This window comes from Oxyura jamaicensis, chromosome 27, assembly GCF_011077185.1.
Source record: "Oxyura jamaicensis isolate SHBP4307 breed ruddy duck chromosome 27, BPBGC_Ojam_1.0, whole genome shotgun sequence".
NCBI classification, from domain to species: Eukaryota; Metazoa; Chordata; class Aves; order Anseriformes; family Anatidae; genus Oxyura; species Oxyura jamaicensis.
This window is the reverse complement of record NC_048919.1, coordinates 1,538,031-1,565,993: the sequence shown is the minus strand read 5'-3', so window position 1 is coordinate 1,565,993 and position 27,963 is coordinate 1,538,031. Positions and strand designations below refer to the sequence as shown.

At 43.8% G+C, this 27,963-nt stretch overlaps 1 protein-coding gene and 1 long non-coding RNA gene across 2 annotated transcripts in view; both read left to right on the top strand.

Annotated features, from left to right (window-relative positions):
• The window catches only part of ASIC2 (acid sensing ion channel subunit 2), a 519,540-nt gene that overhangs the window by 218,950 nt on the left and 272,627 nt on the right, over positions 1-27,963 (top strand). The gene's annotated exons all lie outside the window — the stretch shown is intronic.
• On the top strand, positions 4,383-9,358 carry LOC118178840. Its single transcript, XR_004756300.1, has 2 exons — positions 4,383-4,438; positions 6,003-9,358. It is a non-coding gene; the product is annotated as an uncharacterized LOC118178840 (long non-coding RNA).

The following is a 27,963-nucleotide window of genomic DNA, read 5'->3' as shown; positions in this document are numbered from 1 at the left end:
GTTCGGTTCGGTTCGGTTTGGTTTGGTTTGGTTTCGTTTGGCTTTTAAGCCCATACTCTTTTGTTCCAATGTTCAAAGAGACTCTCCCCTTCTGTACATTTCTATGCAGTAGTGGAGAAAACCTTGACAACATTCAATACATACCCTCTAAATGGCCAGACACCAAATTCCAAATGAGTGGAGCCTAAAATACATTATTAAAAATTCCCTAAATCCTCATTATCTTTCAGGCAATATCCTGATTGCTGGAAAAGGGCTAGGGACCTGGAATATGGTTCTGTGGGATTCCATTTGACACTAGTAGTTCTTAAACCCATCTTTAACAACAATTTCTAACATAATCTAATCTATGTCTCTAGGCACTTGTCTCTTATTTACTTTTGAAGTATCTGTGGATATTTGCTCCTCAGGATCTGGCCACCAAGTGGTAGTTGTCCTTTGGAGTCTGAAAAACTTTTTCTAGTTGTAGCCTCCTACAGTTTCAAATCCCCAGCTGGGGATAGAGCTGAAATCAATGAGAAACAATTTGTTTTCCCTGTGGTGAAGCTCTGACAAGTCATATGCCTTGGTCAGATGCCTGGTGCCATGTCTGCTAAGTCTGTATTTGAAGCCTGCAGAAGAAAATTACATTGTCTGTCATTGTCAGCATTATCAAGAGCAGACACAAAGCAAAACACATTTGAGGATGTTAGATATATAATTCTGTGGAGCAGGAAAGCAGGTAGATAAAGGCAGATCCTGGAGCAGAAGATCCAACATGATCCATCACTGCTGACATCAATGTTGCCTTATCTTTATGGTGTTAGACCAATTGGACAGCCAACAATCAGCCCTAGGGTCCTGGATATGAAATCTGAAGGACTGATTAGAATGCTGAAATATGTATATGAAAACTGCTGTGCCAGCCTGAAGAATGGTCTGTGGGAATGAGTGGCGAGCTGCTTGTGTGACCACTCCAGCAAAGCAGAGCTGGATGCCCTGGAAACCTGTGGGGGTCCTGGTGTATGCCAGAGCCTGTATCTCTTGGTGCAAAGCTGAGCTCTCAGCAAGGGAGTGTCCCCCTTTGCTCACTTGCTTCTTGCACAAGGGTGAATATATTCACTCAGGATGCCCTCAGCATTCAAACCCACCTAAAATATCTCGGGTGTCTTTCACTGAGAATACACCAGGCGGGGTAATGGGAGAGGGAGGCACACAGGGTCTTGATAAGATAACCGCCTTGATATGCAAAGAACCTGGGAGACCAAGGTGCGTGATTTGTCTCACCACACTTCTGCTCTCTGAAAAGGAAGCATCCACGTCAAAGTCAAGATTCCTTCACAACCACTGAAAAGCAAAGCTGATGAGCCTTAGGTCTCTCAGCCACAGCTATGCAGCTAAATTTGGCGAGATGAGCCATACCTGCATCCCCTCTGACACAAGTGTGCATGTGTGCGCACTGTGAATCACATAGAAAGGCACTAAGAACTCTTCCCTGATGGAAATGAGATGTAAACCAACGTGTTGTGTAGAAGGGACAGCACAGCTGACCCTTGACAAGCACTGCCTGCAGGTGTCTCCTTGCTGTCTCTTCAGGCTTGTTCAGGCAGGTCAGGGTTTCCCTTCTTGGTACCTAAACCTGTCAGTGACAGTCAGGTTGTGGCTCCAGTTCAGCATGCTGGGTGAAATGCAAAATTGAAAAGGGAATGGGAGTTTTCAACAGCTAATTTAAGCTCTTTAAAAGTTAGATTCATCTGAAAAATGTTGGCATTTGTAGTGCAGATGGAAACTGGATGGCACCAAGCCTACGGTGTAGAGCCTTCTGGGAGCATGCAGATACCCCTTCCAGGCTTCTGGCTCCTGAGACTAGTGAATGGCAATGTCATGGGACTGATGGATTGCTCCACTGTGGCCAGGACTCAGCAAGATATGAGCAGAATTGTTGCAGGGACGCTGAGCAGCTACACCTTTAATTAAGACAACTTCTTTGTAACAAAAGTAAGGGCAGTAGCTGATCTCTCCCCTCTACCTCTACTCTCGCTGTCGTTAATTTCAGGTATGCTTTCAAAGTAGATGAGCCTGATATTAACACTTCGGAAAAATAAATAAATAAATAAAAAGACTCTTTCAAATGCTTTGAGTGAATTTACTGAGCTGCATGTTACTTCTCAGCATGCTTTCTTTGAGACAAACAGGTAAGTGTTCATTAGGGCTGGTTGAATTGTCCAGTGACATAGCTGAGAAAATGTATGTGAATGGAAAGCAATGAATTTGCTTTTTTTCTGTGCCTGGAGCCCTGTAACCTGCAAATATCTGCAACGGTCTCAAGAGAGGGGTGTCATTGAATCTAAGTTTAGATGTCTCTAGTGTGGGAGTTCAGTCTGCAGCAATTGTCTGGACTTATTTGAAAGCCAAAAGAGAGAAATAGGCACGTCTTCTTTCTTCTCTTGAGGTCATCCTCTATAAGTGTGAAGTAAATCACGCTTTAGAGCTGCCAGTCTCTTCCAAGGGAGCACAGATAATTAGTTCAGTAGAGAACTTCTACATTTTTGGATTTACCACACCAATGAGTGAAGGATCCCACTTGAACTGGTTGTAAGAAAATTCCCTAATCTTAATTTTTTCATACATGGTTTGACTTTTTTATTATTATTATTATTTTTTTTTTCCTAAGGTATATGAATAAATATGGAAATTATGCCATGCATCTTTAACAAGGACTGTTTTTTTTATTGTTGAACCCTGGATGCATAACCATGTGCCTGTGTTTAAATTAAATATACGAGACAGTGATGGAGGGTCATTTGTCATGATGGAATATTGAAATGAAACATTTCAGTCCACAATTTCACTGATAATGTCAAACACTTATGGGCTGGGATGAGTGACTTGGGTTGTAAACAAAAAAGCTTCCAACTTTAATGGCAAAATGTTTTCCTTTCCCTTAATAGTCTGGTTTGTAATATCTTTGTCACTGCACTTCATCTGTCTCCTCCTGTTCTCCTGTGGATAAAAAGGAATGTTAGAAGAACAGCTTTTGGAGCAGTCCAACACATGTACATTTTCCTCGGCTGCTGTATTTCTCCCAGGGGCTCCGAGCAAAACAGCCCCACGACTCTTCTCCTTCAGGAAAGACCAAGGGATGACAGAGAGTAGTGCTTGCTGGAGGACAGACAGAAGCTTGCAGGCAGAGACCACAGGCTCCTGGATAGAGCAACAGCACTTGGGGAGCTATTACGCCTCTCACTGATCTCCTTGCCAATAAAGCTCAAAAAGAGTGTTCAACAGCCTTGTTATTCCTGTCAATTCTGTTCTCTCTCTCATCATTCTGGACCACTGAGAGGCTAAAATATTAACGGGGACATTGATGAATTTGAGGCTGAATTCTTCTAATTCATTCCTGGCTGAGTTCCTACTTGCATCCATAACTCAACTCTAGTTAATTCAGAGAATTTATGGCCTTAGCCCTGTCAGGTGCTTTGAAAAGTCTCAATTGGTTCCTCATTAATGGGACATTTTTCCCCTTTCTGGAGCCTATTACCTAAACAGGATTTTTAAATGGGGAAAAAATATATGTAAGTGGCCTCACTGCCTTCCTCCAGGCTTTCATCAGGAACAGCAGGGGGTCAGCCACAGAAACCTCCTGCAAAGAGAACGTGCCTGGACACATGGCTGCCTGTAACTTGGGATTCTTTTAGTCACTCACAGTCCTTCTGAGAGCTTGATCTGGTGATCTGAAAAAAAAAAAAAAAAAAAAAAAATGTTTCTTTTAATCTCCATCTTCCTTCTCTGTTCACCTATCAATGGATTTGACCTTGCAACTCCTTGTTGGAGGCTCGCTGTTGCTGTCATAGAACGAACCTGCCTTTATTTCTTCTCTTGGTTAATACGGCTCTACATCCTCTTTTATTTTATAATTTAGCGTCTATTTATCTATCTATCTATCTATCTAATCTATCTATCTATCTATCTAATTCTATTTTTCTATATATGTCTGGGGGCAGTAAGGGCAGTGGCTTCTTACTTCTTCCTCCACAAACTCCTGACTTCAAATCGTGTGGTTGCTCTTCTTCCTCTTGCAAGGTGGCTCTGCTCCTTGTGAAGGGTGGTGGTCAGGGTACTGAGTGTAGGTTTGATTCAGTTTGTGGGGAGGACAGCTATTTCCTATGTCTTTTCCTCCTTAATATACAGCCTTTCAAAGTGCATGGCCTTTCCTTCTGGGTGCAGAGTACTGAGATGAACAGCCCTGGTGTTAAGAGTTGCAGACCAAGGCTAGATCTGCATCCACCTCTGTCTGCCTGGGGATGGGGCACAGGTAAGTCTCTCTGAAGGGTCTGTAGGGTTAAAGGAACCTGCAGTAGGGCTTGGATAAAACAGTTTATCTGACAATTTGCCATTTAGTAGCAAGCACCTTCCTATGTATTTGCCTGGCATTGATGAAGAATACACCTCCAACTAGGTAAATATTTCTGACCACTATAGATATGTACAGGAGTGGGAATGGGATTCTTTTTGAGAAGCTGAAATGGTTTTGTTTTGATGCTTTTGCAATAAGAATTTTGAATTCTCCTATTGAAAGTGTTCTGTCTGAAATTTTAGCTTCTTGTAGTGATTTTGAATGATTTTAAATGGCTGAAAATTAGATGTTTAATTTAACTCAAGCATTGGCAGGAGGGAGAAAGGAGCAAGAAAGAGCAGAAGAGAGGTCTTAGGAAATGTTACATCCCCTAAAAGATATTATAGCCAATCAAATACAAATATTGACAACAGCTGCTCGGTTGTCATCCTAATAATCCTTGGAGGGTGGAAGTCCTTTCTCAAGGGTGATGCTGTAAATTGCTGAAAGTCCGCCTCAGCATTACATCAGGGCTCTGACTCACACTGGTGAAGCAAACAGCTTGGCATGAGATGTTGCCCTGTACGGTGAGCGGCTGCTTGCCCCAGCATTACTCATCTGTAAGGGCACTGGCAGCAGGAAGGAGACTTGGTGCTTCTTGTTTGCTCTGGCATGCATCCCCACAGGCTCCTTGCAGCTCGGTGAGTCTCCGTTTTACCACGGAGGTAGGCAGAGGTGGACTCACCTGGTGGAGCTTCTTGACAAGGTGCAAACATGAAGCACGGAGCTGGTGATCCCTCCTTTGAAGGCTGAAATTCAAAGCAAATGATGATTTAATACAAGTGGGGCTTTATTTAAAAAAGTCTTTGTATTCTGAGGAAACAGAGTAAGAGGTATGGAGCATATTGTTTAAAGCATTTGAGAGCAGCAGCCAAGTGTGCCATTTATTCAGTTAAAGAATCAAAATGAGCCTCTTACATTTTCATCTCAGCTTCCCTCCCCTCTTTAGTTCTTTTGTCCTTGATGCTTTCTATTGATCCTTTCTAACCTGGAGGAGAATGAAGCAGCATTTGAAGTACCTTTTTCCTCCTCCTTCTCCAATGACCGTCAGGACACCCTGCAGAGACACATAGGAGGCAGAAATTGTTCTTCTCCTCCCATCCGAATAGCATTATCTCCCGGCAGGTTGTCTGGCTCTTCAGATGTATTTATATTGATTGGAATGGGGAGTTTAACCAACAAACTCAAAACATCAAATACACTGCAGAAACTGATGCTGAGAATTAAGACCCCATTGCAGGGTAGGGCTGCACTGCATGCTGAGTCACTGGCAGTTCTCTGTCTTGGGGTGTCACCGTGCTGTGGGGTGGGCTACACTATTCAAATGGCTGCAGCTACTTTGACAACAGGAGCTGGTTTTCAAATAAACCTTTCAACAAAAAGAGCTGGGCCTTGGGCCAACGCTCGCCGTGATAAGCAGCTTCCTCCTGTCTGAGTGGGAAGGTGACGTACAACAGAAAGGTCACAGGGTCTGGTATCAGGGGAGAGATGTTTGACCAGAGAGTCCACTCAAAAAATAAATGAAGCTTAAACTCACACTTGAGATACACCTTTCCTGGAGGCAACAAGGAAGCATATGGCATGCATTTTCACTAGGAAGATTCTATATATTTTTTTTTTTTTCCAGACAATGCATATCTGTGCTGAGAATTGGTTTTTGGCAGCAAAGGGCAGGAGGAGAAAACATAGCAAAAACGTATGTGGGAAGCAGACACATTTTGTAAAGATTTTCTTTGAGCACTTCCAAGCAAATATTTCCAGGGACACCCAAAAATAAGATGGGAAAAAATAGAACTGCCTCAAAACCAAAAGAAAGAATTTCCTAGTCCCCAAACACACATTCTTCCTGATGTGAATCAACAGGAATCAGAAATCACTACTCCAGATCAACAGCTCAGGGGACTGCTCCTTCTTTGACACCACATATGAATACCTTGGAAATCTGTGCTGCTGCTTTTCCAGCTCCTCCCTGGTGAGTCCCGTGGCTCCACTTCAGAGCAGATTTGCCTGAACATCCCTGGCCTCTTGCTTGCAGAGGAGCCTCCTGAAAAGGAGTCTGGTTATTGTTGCAGTCATTGTGAGTACTGAAGTGTGCTCACTGGCCTCTTCCAGACTGAACCTAGATAAAAACCATTTTCACTCGAGCATGCACAGTCTGTCCCCAGTACTGCACTTGGGCAATGGAAAACCAGGAGCCCCTGCAGCACGGTGTGCCAAATAGAGCAGCTCTCTGCAGCCACTCAGGGAAACTGCACAAGTAAGTTACTCCATTAAATCTGATGGAGACAAAAGACAGGAAGGACAGAAAGACTGATAGAAATGAGCTTGTCTGCCAGCCTCCCTTCCAAGAATGCTGCCTTGCCTTGCGGCACTGGTGGGAAGAGAGGTGGCAAGACTTATCTGCCAGCAAAAGTTTCTTTGAAGAGATTTCACATTGCTCACGGTTATTGATTTGATATTCAAAATGAAAAAAATATGTTTTGATTTCTGCCAAAATAAGGCTGTTCTCTTTATTCTGGCTTTATTTATGCTTTATTTATGCCCCCCCTCCTTCTCTCCTCTTAAACAATACAGTGGATCACATAAAGATGTAAAAGAACAGGGAGTTTAGTGGGTGGGAGGTGATCAATTTTTAGTCTATTAAAAAGTTTGAAATTGAAATTGTTGTGATTTGGAGGGAAAATGGAGGCACAATTTCACTCCCTTCAAAGTGTCTTGTCAAAAAGTCAGTCTTCTCCTCCCAGCTGATTCTAATTCTGTAAGCCAGTGAGATGAGATAAATCTCCTTTGTCTACAGAGAAGAATGACATCAGACAAAGCAAAGCCCATGGCTCTAATTAGTCCTTCTGACAAGGCAGAAATCAACACAACACAACAGCAGCTTGCGGTTGGACACGCTCCTTAGATCATTTCACAATCAAAGCAACTGCTAATATGTGAGTGTAACATGGGAGTGCGCGAGGGTTGTCCCTGGGTTGTGATATGCTGTTCTTTCCTCTCTACCTTTAGGCACCTCATTGTCTGTGCTCACTCCCAATTCTGTAACGGGTAATCCTTCTGCTGGAAACCTTCAAGGGAAATAGCCGTTATGTATTATGATAGCACAAGTTTAAGTGATCATTAAACAGTAGGAGTTACTATTTGAAATCTATATCCTCACTAACCAGACCATTCTGTTTCACCCTGGGTGAAATCCACCCCTGAGGAGAACAAGGGCAAAGCATAATTTAAGCTCCACTAAACCCTCAAGAAATAACTTCACCGATTCTGAACACATCAATCACATTTTTTTTTTTTAAATGGAACATAAAACCTAACAAATTTTAACAAGGCTCCCACCAGTATCAATTCCCTCTAATAGCATAAAGCCTGTACATCTCTGCTGATAGTGAGCTCTAAAATGTATTGCGAACAGAACAAAAATAGAAAACTAAACAAATTCTGAAGTATTAAAATAATAAGAACACAAAATTCTTGCATTTGTAGCTAGCAGGGATTTTGAAAGGAGACTGATAGCATCATCCCTGGTTTAGAGATGAGGAACAGAACTGCAGTATGGTTTTCCCAAAGTCATGTGGGAGGTCAGTGGCTGAACTGACTGCTGAGCCCTCATCTACTACTATCCCAGTCCCCAGGCATGTGTTTGCCTGCATGTGTGCATGCTTCAGGCTCCTAGAGAAGTTACCAAAGCAGGTTAGTAAGGGGTAGCAAGCTACTGCATATCTAATTGTCAGAGAAAAATGGAAAAATGATATTCAGAAGCATCCCACAATTGTCTTCTTCTCTGCAGCCAAGGAGATCTCCGTTGATTTAGCAGAGCAGTTGATTAGCTGCTCTGTCTTGTTGGTGAAGGGAAGCATAGGCTGGGCCACAAATTAATATCTGTGAATTTATCAAAGTAATCTGGTTGCCTAGAGGCCAGGAGCCAGAGGCATATGTAAATCTCTGAAAACATTGTGACAGACATGCAGCCCAAATTTTGGGACTTTGACAATTTCAGATTGTGAGTACTGGTTGAATACTAGCTGATACTGAAGAAGCGTGGGAAGCTTTAGATGCTTTGCCAGCTGACTTCACTTGCTGTCTTTGTGTGTAGTCAGTGATGAGAGACAGCCTCCTCCAAATCCTTGTCTGGGTGAGCCGGGCTTTCATCTATGGCTGCAGGAGGAATCAGGGAAAGGCTGAGTACCTACATGAGCCAGGGCAGGCAGGCTGAGCACCCTACCATGGCTTCTGAGAGGACGAGCAGCAGATCTCCAGGAGACCAGGGGCTTGGTTTTTGGGTAGAGGTCTCTGTTTATGTAGACTTGGCAGGCTGCAAAACCTGAATCCATCCTAGGTTACAATTTGCTTCTGTGCATCTGAGCAGTAGGGGCTAAGTGGATGCAGAGCAGTCCTTAATTTCTTTTACCCCTTAATTTCTTTCTTGTTAGGGCAGTGGCCTGACACTATTTCTCTGACCAGCAGTTAGGCTCCTTCTGGCTAGAAAGACCAATCTTTAATGTCAAGAAATTGAATTTATGCCTCTCTCAGGCTAATTTTAGAATTCAATTATGATCAAGAAAAGATCTCGAAAGAAAAATAACAATAAAAATTCACTCCAGATACCTCAAAGCAGATACACAAACAGCAACCAAAAGAGTCTTGGCTTAACTGGGGAAAAAACAGTTTATCTTGATTTGCCTCATGTGAGAACTTAGAGAGAAGAATGAAAAATACTTGCAAAAAGTAGGAAACTTTGTTTCTTCTTCAAGATGTAGTAATTCTGACAAGTACATTGAAAATATATCAGAGAAGATCTTACTGTCCCCAGATGGAGTAAGACTGAAATTGGCAAATGGTACATTAACATATTTCTGCTTACATTCCAGCCTTCCCACAAAAGGAAATGTTATGGGGAATTAATTTGTGTAGTTTACAAGCTTCCTGGGTTTTGCTTGGAGTTCAAGACAATGAAGAACCTCTGCATCTGAGACAGAATCCTTTAAAAATAAATAAATAAATAAATAAATAAATAAAACAAAACAAAACAAAACATGGAGACCTTCATCTTTCTGGTTGATCTGAGCCTAAACTTCAGGGTTGTTGCTGTAGTTTTTAGTCACCTTGTGTGAGCTTCAGATAAAGACTTTACGGGAATTGGGTGAGAAGTGGTTTTCACATCCTGACAGAAGATACACTTCCTACCCCAAGGAATTGTTAACACCTTACACAAAGTGCAGTAAAACAAAGAGAGAGGTGCCTGATCATCTGAAGATTTAGGGCACTAAATGGCCCATACACCTTGAACTGTCTGCTCTAAATAATGGATTGTGGAACAGCTTCGACCCAGGAATCTGCAAATCTTTTAGCCAAAGAGCTCCTTGGAGATGAGAGAGACCTAAGATGGCTGAAATCATAAAAGCAAAAAGCTAAGAGGACACCAAAGATGTTACCTGGGCAACCTGCTCTGAGACAGGATTAACTGTGCTTTCACCATCTGGGACAGCTGGGTGTCACCCCTTCTGAAAACCTCAAATGTTCAGGGCAATTTTAAGAACAGATTAGCACACATCTGCCAGGGATGATCTTGTCCCCAGGGTGAACAGACTGAACTTTTTTATTGTTTGCACAAAGCTGTGTCTTCTAAGACTTTTACCAAGAAATCCATATGGAGCTTGAGATTTTTTTCTCTAGAAAAAGTGATGATGGAAAATCCAATTTTTTTATACATATATAGCCACTTTTCTAAAAAACATAGTTTAAAAGGGTATCAAAAATACTAAACTAACTCAGACAGATACAGTGCTTAGCAGATTATTAGCATAACAAAAATAATACTTGAAACCTGTTTCTATATCATTGTGTTACACAAGTATTTATACATATAGCTGAATTTGGGAAGCAGAGGAAGATGGACGGTGTCAGCAAAGTTGGTCACCTGACTCAGTCTGGAAACTAAAGTTAGGTTTCCAGAATACTAAGGATATCTAATCCTCTGAGCAGTACAGACAAAACCTCACAGTAAAGTGAATTGCCTGCAAAGACGAAGGAATTTTGAAATAAATGTTCAAATATCATTCTTTCAAATATGCATTGAAGTTTGTCTCTGGAGACAAAACCTCAGAACTCCTGCTTTACATCAAGCCAAGACAAATGTGTCACTGGTGGACAGCTGCTTGAAACCAAAAAGATGAGTCGTTCCCACCCTCCTATAGCAGCAAGCTAATGAGATAGCCAACAAGGCTCGGATGTAGCTTTTGAAGCCATTTACTGCCATTCCAGATCAGAGAAGATATTCTGATAGTGATTACTAAAACACTTAATGTCCTACCTGAGCTACCCAGAGCACACATTTTCCAGCAACCTCCCCATATCCAATATTATTATTTTTTCAGGCTTTTGCAGTGCCAAACCTCCAGATCAGTGGCATAGAGATGGTGTTACATGTGTTGGATTTGATATGTCAGAGAAGATAACCTTTCCTTTATGCGGCTTGGTGTGTGATGTTCTCATTAGACCTGTTACTTAGAGGCAGACACAGTCTTACATGAATTAAATCGCACTTTTCTAAAAGTCAAGCTTATTAATCTAGATGGAACAAACTAACAAGGTAGATGTAGTCAGTATGCCCTGGAGTTTCTCAATTAGGACTTTGTGCACTGAAAATAAAAATGCATCGCAATTAATGCTTTCCAAAGTAAAAGGTCATTTTTCTCTTTTATGAGAGAGAAAAGTGAAAAAAAACCTACAGTGTTCTCAAAAACAACGTTCAGGTTTTTCCATTCAAAAGAGGTTTTTGATGGCATGTATGTTACATATGTAGGCAAAAGATGGCATGTATGTTACATATGTAGGCAAAAACTTCTCAGAATGCTCAAAAATGAAATGAAGCTCTTCAAAATAATTGGTATAAAATATTTCATATATGTCTGAATAATAGTGTATTTGAGAGGACTACTTTATCATTTCCTCTGTAGAGCTATATCTCTTCAGTTTTCCTTTGTGTTTTGAAGAAGGATTTTTTCTTTTCTTTTCAATCTTGAATTTTTTTCCCTGGAATTAAAAAAATCTTAATTTTAAGCAGCATCCTCCTCATTTTATGTAATTGTTTGAATGAGGCCTAGAAGAAATGCTTTTGTCTTTAGCTTCATGTCTCACTCAGTGCTGGAGTTACTAACTGTATCCACAGACTGAGTGGAAAAGAAGCCCTTATTAGATACTATATGAACCGTAAAATTCCATAAATGTGTGAAAAAACAAGCATTTTGGGAGTATGGGAGCCAACACTAATTAACTTGTCCTATGGATTTTATATACTCTTTTTTTTTTTATTATTATTATTCATTTTGTCAATTGCTTTGTGTAGTAAATTTACTGAATCATTCTAACTACTTACTGATCGGTTGCTGGTGCACCGGATCAGTCCTCTGTCATTGTGGGCTCACTCATTGGTGCCAGCATCCATCTGTAATGCTGTGGCCCCTTGTGTTCCTTATCTCTGGGCTATCTGGCTGACACCAGCTTGCCAGCCGCTCTGCAACTCGACCTCCCTTAGGTTCTTCCCTCCAGGAGTAAAGCAGCAGCTCCATCAAAATTACCAACATTTTGCTACTTGCTTTGTAGGATTTCTGGTGCTGGCGGGGCTCATTTAGTGGATGCAGAATGGGATAATCCAGTTTTATGTCAAGCATTGCTTTATTCCAGTTGCATATTTAAATTAAACTTCAAGAGTAAACTCCTCAAAGAGTCTGCTCTGAGCTCGATGTGGGCATAGGAGTCAAGCCTATGCCAAACGCCTGGTTGCATCTTGCCTAAGGTGTGCTGGGGGGAGGCTTTTGGAAACCCTCCGGGCTCTGTCCTTTGAGTGCCCTTCCCACAAGGCATCCACCCAGTCTGTGCCCTACGGCATTAAAGGGGAGAGTCCTCTTTAGCAGCTGAGCCATGCGGAGGGGTGACCCCACATCCATCCTTCCTCAGTCTCAGCAGAAATATGGCCCATCTCAACCCTGACTATAATGCCCCTAAAAAGGTCATCATGGGACCCCCATGGGGCAAATAGATCAGAACTGATTATGAATTAAAATGAGAGTTTCCAAAGCCCATTTCTTTTGTTAGAAATCTGAAATTATTTGTAGTATGTTAATAAAGTTCATCTATGTCACCCGAACTCTCTTTCAATTGTTCAGTAAATTACTCTCTGAGGGGCTGAATTGAGCAAAGGTGGGAAATTATTTAAACATGCTGGTGGCTGGCTGGTATCCAAGCACGAGAAGAGTCCATGCAGCAGCTAACAAGTGGCCTGGGGACACCAGAGAGGTGGGGCAGGATGGTGGGGACTCAAGGTCAGATACAGAGCAGGAGTGTCTGGGGAAGCTCCTGTTATCCTATTGATAACAGATACAGGGGGTCAGCACGCCAGCCCAGCTCCTGAGATGAGCTGTCAAGCAGGGAGGGGTAAGAACCTTATGAATGTCTGTGAATATTTGTTGAAATAGGCCTGATAAGAAGTGTGGCTGGTAGATGTTGGTTTTGTCTTGGGTTTTAAAAGGGGGGGTGCCAGTGAAAAGCGTGTACACACTGGCACTGGCACTGGGTTCTTAATGGCTTTTGGCAAAAGACCTAAGCTTTCAGCTGTAAATGCTGAGGCTGATGTATTCTGGGTCAGTGTACTCCAGTCACTGCCCTTTGCCAGCAAGATGGATGTCAGCTGCAAATGCAAAACTTCAGGAGAAGAGCAGAGAGGGGATGTTCATTAATCTTGAGGAATGTCTGGATGAGCCAAGTGTCTCTGTAGTCTTGAGAAAGAGACCTTGACTCTCCTGGGCTAGGAAGGAAAAAGGCAATGCTGCTCTGTGCTTCACATGCTTCCCCATCTGGACATGCCTTCCTCCAGAAATAACCTGTCATTGGTTTTCTCAGCAGGGTTCAGCTACTGGGCCTGGGTGTATTGTGCATTCAGCCCTTCCAGCATCCTCCTCCAGGTACAAGATGGGAAGACACAGCTCACCCCAGTCCTGCCTGTGCAGGTTTTCTCCCACCCTTGCTCTTGGAGTGGGTGCAATGCTTCTGTCTGCAGCATCCCTGGCTCTGCCCTGTAGGATGCCAGGTCAGTGCAAGAACATGGCCAGTGAAGAAAAGGGGCAGGTTTTGGTAGCTGGTATCTCTCCTGTCTGAGACAGAGCCAAATCCTTTAGAAATCTATTAGGGTGTTGGAGGAAAGGAGGGGAGAAACAGAAAAAGAGTGATGCCAGGCAGAAAGGAAAGCTAAGCATCTGCTGATTAGGGCATTCCCTTAGGAGACTTAAAATCCAGGTTTAAATGCATCTTCTGCCTGAATCAGATATCTTGCATATACGATTTCTCAAAAATTGTAACAAGTTCTGGAATGTTCCTGAAATGCTGCTCTTAATAGTCCTGTATGTAAATTGATTTGGAGCTGCAGGTTTTTAAATGTTTGACTTGAATAGCTGTTGTTTAACATCCTCTTTAATTATATTGAATTCTTTCTGTGCAATCAAACATTGCTTAGGGCCATTGGAAAGTGAAGTATTTCATTATCCTTTTAGGATATGAATACATCATCCAAATTCTTTCCAAACGTAGAGCTGAATTGACTACTTCTGCTTAGTCTGTGTTGCAAGGCTCATTTTCCATCTTGTCTAGTACTGGACCAGTCGGAACTGATACCATCTGAAATCTTTAGGCACAATGCAGTGTTCTGTCAGCAGCAAAGCAAACGTACTTGGTTTGTATACCATGTACTTAGTTCCCTAGGAAGATCTGATTGAGAAAACCTAAGGATTTATGGGCATTCTTTTATCATTTTACTGTGGATTCCTAACCTTATTTTTGGGGGTAGATGGATGGATGGGAGGACTAGATGGATTAAAGTGAAAAAGAAATTCAAGGAGTTTTTGTGCAAGAAATGAATAAACAAACCTCCCGGGGTTTAGGCCTGGGTTTGTCTCTTGACAAGAAAGCACCCCACCTGTATCACTCCTGATGGTGCTAGTCTAGCTTCAGCAAACCCTTCAGTGATGTTAATTGTACTCTTTGTGCATTCATGAAAAGCGCACAGTTCCTGGGGGAAAAAAAATCGTTAGATTTTTCTAAAAAGATTTTGAAGTTTTCTCTTGTAAACAGACACAAAGGATGCCCTTTGAACAGGACAGGATACCCCAGGAAATACTTGTACATTTTTATCCCGGTGTTGTTCAGGGATACCAAGTATGTCACTCCCATCAAAACAATGGGAGACAGAAAGAGTAGAGAGTTATTTCTGAGAGCAGCCTCGGCTTGTTCATATGAGAAGGTTTTAAGGAGCAAGTGAGGAACCCAGCTGCTGCCTGTGAGCACCATCTCTGTGCAGGAGTGATCAGTTCTTCAGGGGTTTAGCTCCCATTTTGCCTGCAAAATAAGAGCTGTTTCTACACCTCCCTGCCCTGAAAATCACAAACTGCATTGTAATGACATTGCCTCCTCCTTCAACAGATGATTTTTCTACTCATTGCTTCAGCTTGGTCGCTATCCTTCTATTCAGTATAAGAAGAGGAAAAACAAACACTTTGAACATTTTGCATTTGCTTGTAATGTCTCTTTGACACTGTATCACAAGCGCCTGGGAGCTGTCAGAGCCATAACATGCAATATCTAATTAACATTTCTGTTTTCTGAAATGGTAATTATACCCTTTTGTACTGTGCTGAGCTTGTATTTTTTGAAGTGTAAACATGGAAGTGGCATCAAAGGTGTATTTCTGAGCCATTGGTATGAGGCATTTGCCCAAGAGCTTGGTTGGGAGGCTTCTGCAAATCCGGTAGGCCACAAGTTGAACATGAACCAGCAAGGCTTGGCATAGGACTGTTGTGGCTCACAGGCAGCCACAGCTGTGAAATTTGTGTCCTTTCAAAAATGACTCAGAGCATCCCCTGATGGACAACGGTGTGTGGTTCTTGGCCTAGAGAGAGCAAGTCTGGAAACCAAACATTTAAGCTTGGGTTTGATAAATGGGCTGATACGGCACAGTGCCTGCAGGGGCAGGAGGCTGCACGCAGCAATGTGCATGCTTTCATTCAGTCTTTGTTCTCATTAGCACGTGAAGACTGGCCAGAAATCCATCATCCATTCAAGGTAGACAGAAGACACCTGATAAGGTAGAGAAGGCAGAGCCATTAACCTGAAGAAACAGACTAATGTTCTCTTCCTGCTGAAGCCTATCACAACAGATGACAAGAGACACGGACATGTCCTGGGTGCAGTCTGTAATCATGCAGAAGGGGAAGCAATGCTGCACAGTACTAAACCAGTTACTTCAGTAGCAGCAGGCTTGAAGGAGAGCATCTCTGCCTACCTGTGATGTGTGTAAGGCCTCCATTACTTTCATCTCTTTAATGCTGAACTTGCAACAGCTCTGTGAAGCTGAGCAGTGCTGTCAGTCCCCCATCACAGCAGGCAAACAAAGTGCTTGCATACCTTCAGACACCTTTTCTCCCTGCTGTGGCTGAATGTACAATACAGGAGAGGTACACCATGGTGGGGAGCTTGGAGCTGAAGTGGGAGCAGTGGGAAAGCCCCTTGTGTGCCACGTTTTGATGGGACCTCCATCCTGACAGAGGCTGATTGTTGGGCTGAGGCTGAAGGCTGAGGTCGCATCCATAAATGAAGGTCAGCTCTGGCACTTGTGGACAGGGGTACCTGGGTACCGCCCACCCAAAGAAGGCTGTGCTCTGCAGGGGGATGCTGTGTACCATGCGGGGGGGCAGCACTCCCTTATGTTCCCGTACTGTTCTGTGAAGCAAGCACTGTGCTGGGGGCACCACTGCTTCCTCTGGTAGTCCAGTGAGTCTCACCTGTGGCCAAAGGTGAGGTATTTTTAAAAGTAAGATTGGGAAGATAGGAGGACCAGTCTTTCAGCAACACAAAGCCATCTGCCCTCACAGAAACCATAGGTGCACACCTTTTTGTTCTTTCCCCTCTACGCCAAGCATTTCCAAACAAAGGCCACGATATATTCTTCCTCTGGACCCTGAAGGGCAGATAATCACCTGCCTTTCAGGCTGCTGCCTCCTGCCATGTACGGAGCATGGACCTTGTGGGGGTACATCCCTATGTAACATGTCTGCAAAGCAAGTAACAGACACTTCTCTTTCAGGCTCTCTGCGTCAGTGTAAAAATGGTACGGCACAAATGCATCCAATACCTTCACCTACCATTTTAGAGCTTTTCACAAGATTTACGAGCTGTTGGACTTCCACACACATTTCATATTGCCATAGCTACTAATTATTAATAACACCCTGCAACGAAGGCTAACAGCCTCCTGGAGGGAGGGGAAGTTCTGTAGCTTTTGACTCTGGCCAGTGTTATTCAGCATCAAACCAGAAGTCTCCTGATCAGCCCAAGACATGGAAACTGCCCCTTTCAGCCTGCAATGAAGCAGGGCATATCTGTACAGGAGTTCACCACCTCTTTGCACCCCTGCCCCATTGGCTTTCTCTTCTTATGGAAGGGGTTAAGCCTTAATATGCCTCCACTGTTCCCCGTCTTTTCTTGTGACGCTGAAGTGGCCATTCAGGCAGCTCCACTGTTACGAACAGGCACACACAAAAAAATCGTTACAGAATAAAGATGTTACAGAACAGAATAAAGTCTGTTCATTCTTGAAGTCCCCCTGGTGATACAAACATACTGGAGGGCCGAGAGAGATCCTGTTCCTTGCAGCTCTGTCCACATGGACTAGCCAAGGGAATCTGTTCTCTCTGACTTTTTAAGGTGAATGCAAGAGTAGAACAAGGTGCCTTTGGGAGTTGTAAGAAACTAGCTTGGTTCAGAGATAAAATATTGTAAAATACTTTGCCCAGGGCTGGAAGGAAGCACATTTATTGTGGGTATAGAGTACTGATCAAATGCAGTCTGTTTAATTGCACTTCTGACCCTTCCTGCCATCTCTCTGTTCAACCATGATTACAGCTTCCCTGGCTCAGTGCGTCTCAGCCTGTCATGTCATACCAAGCCCGTGATGTGACATGGGGGAATAGGAGGTGACAGGGCAGGAACAGCCTGATGGGCTGCGAGGCTGGAAACAGAGGTGAAGTGAGTTATTTTGGGATGGGATGCCAGCAACTGACAGCTGATATAAAACTGACCTGACAGACGAAAGGGCCAAGCTGCTGTTTTCAGCCTTGGCAGAGGAACTTACTGACCTGTAACGACAGTTTGGCACTTCCCCACCACTGAGTCACAGAGACCCAGCAGCGAACGGGTTGATCTCCCAGCCTGTGGACAGATGCTCTGGCATTGAAGGCACAGTGTGCTGCAGGGACACTTCAAACCTTGGCTCTTGTGTTAGCCTCCAAAAGACCCAGGAGCAAGTTGCTCCAGGCCAGAGTCACCTTAGATCTAGGTGCTGAGAGGATGTCTAGGGAATTAATCACAGAATCACAGAATCACAGAATAGTCTAGGTTGGAAGAGACCTCCAAGATCACCTAGTCCAACCTCTGACCTAACACTAACAAGTCCTCCACTAAACCATATCCCTAAGCTCTACATCTAAACGTCTTTTAAAGACCTCCAGGGATGGTGACTCAACCACTTCCCTGGGCAGCCTATTCCAGTGACTAACAACCCGTTCAGTAAAGAAGTTCTTCCTAAAATCCAACCTAAACCTCCCCTGGCGCAACTTTAACCCATTCCCCCTCGTCCTGTCACCAGGCACGTGGGAGAATAGACCAACCCCCACCTCGCTACAGCCTCCTTTCAGGTACCCGTAGAGTGCAATAAGGTCGCCCCTGAGCCTCCTCTTCTCCAGGCTAAACAGTCCCAGCTCCCTCAGCCGCTCCTCGTAAGACTTGTTCTCCAGCTCCTTTTCAGCTGGAGAATTTCAGCTCCTTTCTAGTCAAGAGAGACAAGCATGCTCAAGGGGTGGCACTGCCCATTGCAAGACAGACATATGAGATGCCTGGAGATAAATTGCCATCTAGTGCTCCCCATCTCCATACAGACTTAGAGGTTTGTGTCTGCGTGTGTGGTGGAGGGGGGCCTGGTTTACCTTGATGCAGGTATTTAACAATTAGATATATTTGAAGCTAAGGGAGGTGAATCCCACCCTTTGGGTCTCTGCGTGTCATCTACAAAAGAGGCAGAAATAAACTCTCCTCCCTCAATTTATTATGAATATTCTTTAAAACTGGCATGTCTTGTATGGTCATTGTTTGGAAGCAGGGACCGAGCCATGGCTTTCAGGTGAATATTTTAGTTGAAGGTAGAACTTTCAGGCTTCAAGGCTCTGGAACAAATCCCCACAATGTCTCTGCATGATCTGTTTCTGCACCATCCTCCACCTGTCCCAGTGTCAAACACAACATCTCAAGACTCTGTGAACCAGCTCTTCTGCTTCCTGGAGGAGGAGAAATTTTGCTGCAGTCAGTGGGAACTGTAAGTGGTGAAGCAGAAACTGCACTTAGCTCAGAAAGCTCTTGAAACATCCAGTGCCTAAGTGAAATCACAGAAAACCTGAATAAAGCAAAGGTATCCAGGGCCTTTTTGACTTACTCTTCAAATAGGATTGCTTTCTAACACAAGCTGCTCTGAACCACGGAGAAATGCTGGAAGACTTTGTAAATCTATTTGCCTTCTGGCATGAAACAATGCCTTTGACTGGTAGCTGTATTTTCCCTAGAAATTTAGCCATAATACAACTTTAGCAGTTCCTGTTGGGATGATACATAATAATCAAGTCTACCCTGGTAAAAGGGATTTTCCTAGATGGTCAGAGTTTCTGGTCTTTATCACATTATTACTGCTAATCATAGCAGGTTTGTACTGACACCTTTATTTTCAGTTGTTATGATAAAAATAAATAACAATAGGGAATCTGCCTTTGCCAGTGTCATATTAGTCATATTAGATGGTTCTATCAAATCAGCTTTGGATACCATATATACATGTATTACATATATATATATATATATATTCATGCAGAGTTAAAAGGAAGGGTAAAAGGATCCATATATATATGTATATATTTATTTTTATTTTAAGGAATTCTTTACTTCCTTGGTTTGAATTCAGTCCTGTTTTGAACTAAGACATCACAGGAAATTCAGGTAGTTGTCAGAGTTTACTATCCACTGTTTGTTTAGAATTAATTTTTTCAAGTCTGGGCTCCTGGTACTTCCCAAATGGAAGAGCCTGTGCTCTGCTGTTACAGAGGAGACTCCATGCATCTTCCCCATGCCAGTCCAAGGGAGAACTCTATGCCTAGCCCATATGCTCAAATCCAAATCTGCACCATGAATAATCCATCTCCATCTTCCCATAAATGTAATGTCATTTTAATTTAGCAGCATGCGTGAGGAAATTCTAGAAGAGACAAGGCAGGATTTGAGGCTTTTTTACACATTGTGAAAAAGGAAGAGATCATCCACTTCCTGCAGGCTGCCCAGCATCCTGCTTGTAGCAGATATCAGGAGATAGCCTCCTTCTGTGTCGGGGCCTCCCAGGACTCGCTCACAGCACAGCTTTAGTGAATCACTCCCTGCCATATGCTCTTGTGTGTGGGTTGCAGCTTGAAGGGTTGGGGGGAGATCCCAAGAAAGAGCTACACAGCAGCTCTGCAGCCAGGGAGCAACGACAGAGAGATGGGGTGCCAGCACTGCAAAAGCCACCCTGCTGCTTGGTGCAGGGGTGTCTTCTGTGTTGTGTTTGCCAGCTTTAAACTTGAAAGCTCTGGCTCCAAGCTAAGAGTGCTTTGTGAGCCGCACCAAGCACTCACCAGGTCTTAACCTCCAGGCTGCTTGCAGTGCGAGCCCAACCTTTTCGCTGGCAGGTTACTGAAGCACTGCAAGGGGTGGAGATGCTGCTTTGCCTCTAGTGCTCTGAGAGCTTCAGGTGGCAGAGAGTGCACAGTGTGTTGTAAAGATGGACATCCCCGTCCCTGAACAAAAGCAGAAAGGAATTGGTTCATTGGTGTGTGGGGAGTATGGCAGGGAGGTTGTCACACTGTTAGTGTAACAACAAAGCAGGAAAGGCAGCCTGAGCCCCTGCAGGCTTCTTGCCTGCTGACTCCTGCTCAAACATTAGCCACAGTAGTCCAAATACAGTTTACTGGATATATGTTGTTACTGCCCTTCTGGTCTTACTAGGAGATACTGCCATGTTTTCTCTTTGAAAGATGGCTGAGAGGTGTTTATGCTCCTCTTTTGGGGCTCCAGGTGGTACGTGCCCAGGTTCTCATGTAGTTAATACGTGAGAAAGCTTCCCTTGAGCTTCAGCAAACATTTGAAGTGAGGTGGAGGAGGATTGGGAGTGTAATATTAGCTATGTTACTGCTTTGTTAAACTGCTGCTGCAGGAGGCATGGCTCTTGTGATGTGTGAGAGGGAAAAGAAAATAAAATACTGGAATGTAATCAGCCTCTTAAACAACACAGAAAAATCCCTGCCCAGGCCATGCCCTAGAGAGACCTGGGGCCAGAGCAGAAAGGTGTGGCAGTGTGAGTAGGCTCTGAGATCTCTGTCGTTTTAACTCAGCTCATACTGGAGCTATATGATCACTGCAGCAGGTGGGGTGAGCCCGGCACCTCTGCAGGGCAGGATACAGGGATGCCAGGGCTCGGATCCCAAGGCATGAAGCAAGCGCCTTTGGGCAGGGTTGGGCTGCAAACTAAAGGGGCTGTGATCAGCAGGGCGTACAGAGCTGCACATGTGTGTGGTTTTGTGTGTGCACACAGATATCCAGCAGGTTCTTCGCCACCATCTTCTCCCAGATCATCCCCAATATGGAATTTTGGTCAGTCCTTCTCACAAGATCTGGCTTGGGGACAAGGCTTTCTTATCCTCAGCTGCCAGCAAAGCTCTGCCCCTTGGTCTCAATGTTTGATCCTCCAGCATTAGAGCCCTGTCAACCAAAGAAGGATGCCTTTGGCATCACAGAAAGTGCTGCTCTAGAAGGTGGAGGAGGGTGGAGGGGGGGGGTGGGTAAAATTTTGCTTGCTTACTTAAAAGAATAACAATGCTGGAAGCAATGGATTTTTAAGTCTTGATTTTGCTTCTTGATTAAACATTTAAAAGACTGTATACGTTCGACAGAAGACCACGCTGCCTATTAGCTTGCAATTGCACTAAATGTATCAAGCTAATTTAGTCCTGGCATTTTGCCAGGAACAAGCACATGATTTGTTTGAGAGACAATCTGAAAACTGGTTTTAAATAAAAATTCAGAATAATTCACTTTTTTTTTTTTTTAAGAAAAATGACGAATTTTTTTTTTTTTTTTTTTTTTTTTTAGTTTATATCATACTGAATGAATGGGAAGCAAACACCATCTTTGATGCTTCAATTCCAACTCTGCCTCTCCAGTTCTGACAGGGAGAAGATAATGTATGAAGAGGTTTGTCTCAAGTTTGTATGGAAATTTGAGCTAATTGACAGGTACACTAGAAAGAGAGAGATGGAAAAGTATTTTTCAGAGCTGTATTTGTTCAAAAACCAGCATCATGGTCTGGACTAAAGTGAGCAGCTTCCCTGGTGCCCAGGTGCTCCATGGAGCACAAGTTCTGCCTGTGGCTCCAGCCTGGGTGTGCTGAGGTACAGAGGAGCTCAGCTCTGCTTGTGCCTTGTTGGGTGTGCTGATTGCAGCAGGGAGGACAGTATCTTGTCTCACATGGAGCCTGATAAGCTTATCTGTCAGCTTACCTGTCAGTATTCTTCAGAATATTCTGAATGAAACTTCTTGGGAGCTACGTCATGCCCCATGTTGATGCCTGAAAGAAGGTGTGGGAAATTGTGCTGTATTTCACTATATCCATGGGCTTAAATGTTTTCCCATTACTTTTAAAACAAAGGTGTTTTCTGCGCTGATCTGTGACAAGCTCTCTGAAGGGAGGCACTCCGTGCAGCAAGCCCAAGGAAAGCACAGCACACACTGCTGTAAATCTGCCAAAAGCTACCTGACAAAGCTGTACGTATGCTGCACAGCAGCTCCTTTCTCTGTCATTAGGGTCAGACACCAGTATTCATGTAAGCCAGTGATCTCAGTCTTTGTCCTAGGAGCTGGCTGCACAATTTAGCAGGACTTAAATTCCTGTTGAAAGGAGAAAATGGAAAGCAGCGCAAAGCTGCTGAGCAGATCTGAAAATTTCTAGATGTAGCTTCAAGAGGATGCAAAGTGATGGTGAGTGAGAAAGTTAGATGTTTCACTAGAGGCTCCCATTCATCCTAAAATCCTAGTGGATGCCCACAGTGGGAAATAAGCAGGATGGGTCCAGCATGTTGCAGAAAGAAAGACAATTAAAAACTTACTTTCTCAGTCCTGCCTCTAGTGATGGTAACCTTCCATGGTGACCACAGATCCAGGTGAAGTCAGTACACGGACTGTGGGTAAGGAAGCCCTGCTGCTCACATTGCATTAAGCAGAATTGTATAAAGCTCCTTAAGAAAGAAATAATCCTCTTTTTTTCCCACCCAACAAATGCCATTTCTGCTTTCACTGATAATGTGAGACTTACAAAACTTGGGTTGTATTTCATAATAGGAAAACTCATATCCTGAGCCAGAGAAGTGTTACACTCTTCAATTCCTCCCTTCTCCCTCGAAGGTGACAATAACCTTTCAGCAGCAGAACTTCTTCTTAAGACATCATTTTCAATGTACCTTTCGAGCAAGGAAAAAAAGTGGGAAGTGGTTTTCCAGCTCGAGCAGCTCTCCTGGCCCTTTGTACACAGGCGAGCTGTAAGTCCCTGCTTTGGAAGTGCACTGCTTGCACATTATCTGCATGCAGGAGCTGTTGCATGAGTTAGTGACAACTGCCATCTCTGCACACAGCAGGGTGCCTTTCAAGGGTTAAACCAAATGCAGATTATTTCCACAGATAAATCCCTTCCCACTTTTTCCCTTTTTCACAGATTTTTTTTTTTTTTCTTTCCCCCTTTTTTTTTTTTGGGGGGGGGGGGTAGCTTGAAAACTAGATGAGTAGGAAAAGTGAATTACATCAGTTCCAGTTCGCAATGAGAGAGCTCTTTTAATCAATTTAAAGGAAGCAACCGTTCAAGTAATGATTTCAGAAAGAGGCTGAAATTATTCAATAAATAAAGGTGCCTCCACTTTCATTAGTTTTGATACACTTTAAGACTAACTTCTCAGAACATAACATGTACACTGTCTTTGTATAGACAGCCTGGGGTAGGGGATCCTTATGGTCTGTATGGGGCATTTGAGCAGCGTGGGTCTGACAGAGGATGGCCTTCAATAGATTCTCTGCCTACAGATAGACTGTTCAGGACTTTATTCTAGACAAATTATTCTGCTCACAATGTGGAATATAATGGAATAATGTTAAGTAGCCTTTGCTGTTGAGGCTAGCAGCTCTGCAAACTGAAGCTCTGTCTAATTGATTATTTCTATTTCCATTGTATGGATGGAAATAGTTTGTGGAACAGATAAGTGAGTTGAACTGCTGAAGGTGGTGGCAATTATGGGTAAGAATCCAGGGCACTTTGACTTCCATAGGGGACCCTCTGGTTGTTGTACCATGCTCTTCCCTTCTATACCTGCTAGAGAGAAGGCATCATGAGTGTGGGGAAGGGGCATCTGAGAAACATGCTGTCATATTCGTGAATCACCTTGGGACATATTGTGAGAAACAAAGTTGTGTTTTTGCAGTAGAGAATTATTTTTCTTTATTCCAAGGTAGTTGTGTAGTCATAATAAGGAGAAATGCTAAGTAGATAAGTGAACAGTAGAAGGCCTCACTGTTCCAAAATAAGGTAGAAGCTTGAGAAAAGCAGGATGAGCAGTGTGAGAACAGTAAAACAAAGATCACAAGTTCTCAAAACATAAGAAAGGAGAAATTAAAGGGTTGAAAAAAATAGAAAAATTGTACATATATGGTATAGAGGAGCGTTGAGTAGCTTGTGAACCTGTAGTACTCAGCCAATGAGGAAACAGGGAAGGTGATCAGGCAGGGTCTTCTGTGAAGAAGATCCTGTCTGAAGAAAATTATTTGAGATTTTTCTCACAATATCCAACTTCAGGCAAAATTAGAACTATAGGAAACCAATATTTAATATAGTTCATTTTAAATTTGCAGACACTGGAGTGTTAGGAAAGGAATAGATTAACATTCACTGTATGCCAAAATCACTGTTCTCAAAGATCTTTAACTCCACATCCTCTGGAGATGGCAATTTATGATGTCATGTATGTGAAGGAGAAGGAGAAAGAGGTGGGAGCTAGAGTTTTAAAGATTTTAAAATATATATTATTTAATTTATTTAAGGGATATGGAGCTTTTTCACCATGTAGCACCAGGTTTTCAGATGGATCTGTGACACATCAGTGTGGTCAGGCAGGGACAAGCTTGTGATCTGTGGATGCTGTCATGTGAAAGCCGAGTGGCTGTCAGTGCTCAGGGTATCAGGTCTGCACTGCACCAGGAGTTATCAGCTTGCTGCAATTACACATATATAGGGCTTCTCTATGGAAGCTGGCCTCAAAGACAAACCAGCTCAATGAGCGAGCAAAGGGACCCTGGCTGATGTAGGGTGGTTGGCACAGTAGAGTCCACGCAGACATTTGGGTACAGGCACTTCATCCTCAGGTAGCCCTCTGTACTCAACTCAGCTGAATTCTGCCTGTTTCTCCTGGGCACAAAAAGAGTTGGGAGTGACAACTGCTCTGAGTGCCTCATGTGAAGTGACCCAAGCAACAGCACTCTCCTGCTCCTTGTGCAGGGTTGGGGACCTTGGGTTTTGGCACCCCAGCAAGGCAGGAGTGTTTGGGTTCTTACTGGGTGGGCCTGGAGCGTGACTGCACATGGTGGTGGGAGATTGAAGCACATTTTGCAGAGGTAAGAATGAGACCTGGATTTATTTTTAGACTGGTGATATTTTTAGATTTCTTTTTCTACTGTGAGGCTCATATTTAGGTTAAGCAAAGCATTTTAAGAAATACTGTCAATGAAAAAGTCAGTAATGAATCATCTGGTTAAAAAAATTCCCCAACAATGAAATACAAAAGATTTAAAAAGTTACAGTATTTTCTCTTGACATTTGCAAAACAAGAAGATTCAGTTTTTCCATTTCTATTCAAACTAGATTCTGAATTTGGAGGAGAAAAGAAAAAAAAATATATTGAAAAACTGAAACTCCGAATGAAACATTTTATTTTGGACTATCTGAAATTGAATGCTACTTTTTTGTTTATTTGTTTGCTTTCTTGCTGCTGTTTTTTTTTTTTTTTTTCTTTTCTACACTGGATTTCTCAGGAACTGGTGAAAATAGTTCCAATTGTAAGTTGTGTCCCCCACCCACAACCAACAATTTTATGTCTGCTTTTCTTATGGAAAAAAAAAAAAAAAAAAACAACCCAAGACAAAACAGGTGTTAATCTAACTTTGTTTGCTTAAAAATCTTGACCCAATAGGTTCTTCAAAATACGTTGCACCTGCAAATTCAACAATCTCTTTACAGAAGCACACGAGAGCAAAGGGGCGCCAATGACACAAGGCTTGTGAGAGAGAGCCAGGGAGCTGGCTTCAGCTCTGCTCCTTCAGAAGCAGGAACAACAGAGGAAGAATAAACTCCATGCTTTTAACCTTCAAAATCCTGGGAGCCTGGGTGGCTGAGGTACAACGGTACGCTAGGGCGGCCTTGCTTTCCAAAATTTCTTCCTTGGAGAAGCTGGGCAATCCCCCACCCATGAAGGGAACTGCACGTGCAAGAGATGAGCCAGATTGCTGAACGAGGGCTGAGAGACCAAGCCACGGGTCCCAGAGTGCAAGTATCCTGACATCAAGTCGTCCTGGCTCTCTGTTGAGCCGCCGAGTTCTACTCCTGCTGCCAGCACTGAGGCAGCTTGGCTGAGTCTGCTGCCTTTGATCAGAACTAGCCTGAAGTTTTCTTGCTCTGGGGAAAACTTCAGCCAGCCTCAGAGAGACGGCCACAGGGCACAGAGGCCTTGGAGGTGCCCCGCTGGCTCTGCAGTCAAGACAGAGCACCTCGGCTCGCCTCCTGTGTTGTCACAGTGTGAACCCAGAAAGACTTTGGATGGGAACAAGCACCTCAGCTTGAGCCCTCACCCCTATGGTTTCCTTCCTTGGTTCTCTCCCACACTTCACCTGCAGCTCCTGCAGGGACTGAGCACAGTCCCCACTCAGCAGTTCCTTTTCCAGAAGGACTGAAGGGAAGGCAGGAACGGCCAGACGGTGAGACAGGACTGCTGCGGGGACATGGCCCCAGGTCCAGCACAAAGTCTGGATCGGGGGCAGGACGCCCCCGGCTGGAAGCAAACGGGAACAGCCGTGGGGGCCCTGTAGTGCTGGTGTCACCACATGGCCCAGGGCAGGCTCAGAGCACTGCTTGCTATGACCAGCAGTTACCTTCCCTGCAGAAAGGCCTTCTGCCAAAGACCACATCACAGAATCACAGAATCACAGAATTGTAGGGCTTAGAAGGGACCTCAGATTATCAGGCCCAACCCCCTGCCAAATCAGGTTCCCTAGAGCAGGTTGCACAGGTAGGCCTCCAGATGGGCCTTAAATATCTCCAGAGAAGGAGACTCCACAACCTCCCCAGGCAGCCTGTTCCAATGCTCCATCACCCTTACTGTGAAGTTCTTTCGCATGTTGGTGTGGAACTTCCTGGGCTTCATTTTGTGGCCATTGCCCCTTGTTCTGTCCCCACAAACCACTGAAAAGAGGTTGGCCAAATCCCTCTGTCTCCCCCACCTGAATACTTGTAAACAATAAGATCCCCTCTCAGTCTTCTTTTGTCAAGGCTGAACAGACCCAGGTCTCTCAGCCTTTCCTCATAGGGAAGATGCTCCAGGCCCTGTATCATCTTTGTGGCCCTCCGCTGGACTCTTTCCAGGAGATCCCCATATTTTTTTTGTACCAGGGAGCCCAGAACCAGACACAGTACTCCAGGTGAGGCCTAACCCAGGCAGAATAGAGGGGGAAGATCACCTCCCTTCACCTGCTGACCATGCTCCTTTTAATGCACGCCAGGATCCCATTGGCCTTCTTGGCCACCAGAGCACACTGCTGGCTCGTGGTCAACCTGTCATCCACCAGAACCCCCAGGTCCTCCTCTGCAGAGCTCCTCTCCAGCACATTATCCCCCATAACATGTGGTTATTCCTTCCCAGGTGCAGGACTCTACACTTGCTCAATGTCATGACCACATGTCATCTCCAGGATTCTGGTATTAAATTCAGCACTGTTTTTACACAGAAAATTCTTGATATGTCTCTAAACTTCTATTTCCAAGCCATTAACTGTATGGATATGCAATTGTCTTTAACCTTAATCTCTTTGTTAGTCTGTTTATAATTTTGCTTTTACGTTGGCTCCTGCTGCGTGGTTTGAGATGCAAAGTGCTATGGAGTCAGGGTCATGGAGCCACTGACACACCTCAGGCTGTGGTTTCACTCTCAGGAATTCAACCCCATGTCAGTTTGGGATTGTTTCCCCCAGCTCTCAGCCTCCTGGCCTGTTCAGGACTCCTTCATCCTCTGTGCCCCGCTCATCCAGCCACTGCAGACCAGCCTGTGAAATATTTATCTCACTTTTTTTTTTTTTTTTTTTTTTTTTTTTTTTTTTTTTTTTTTTTT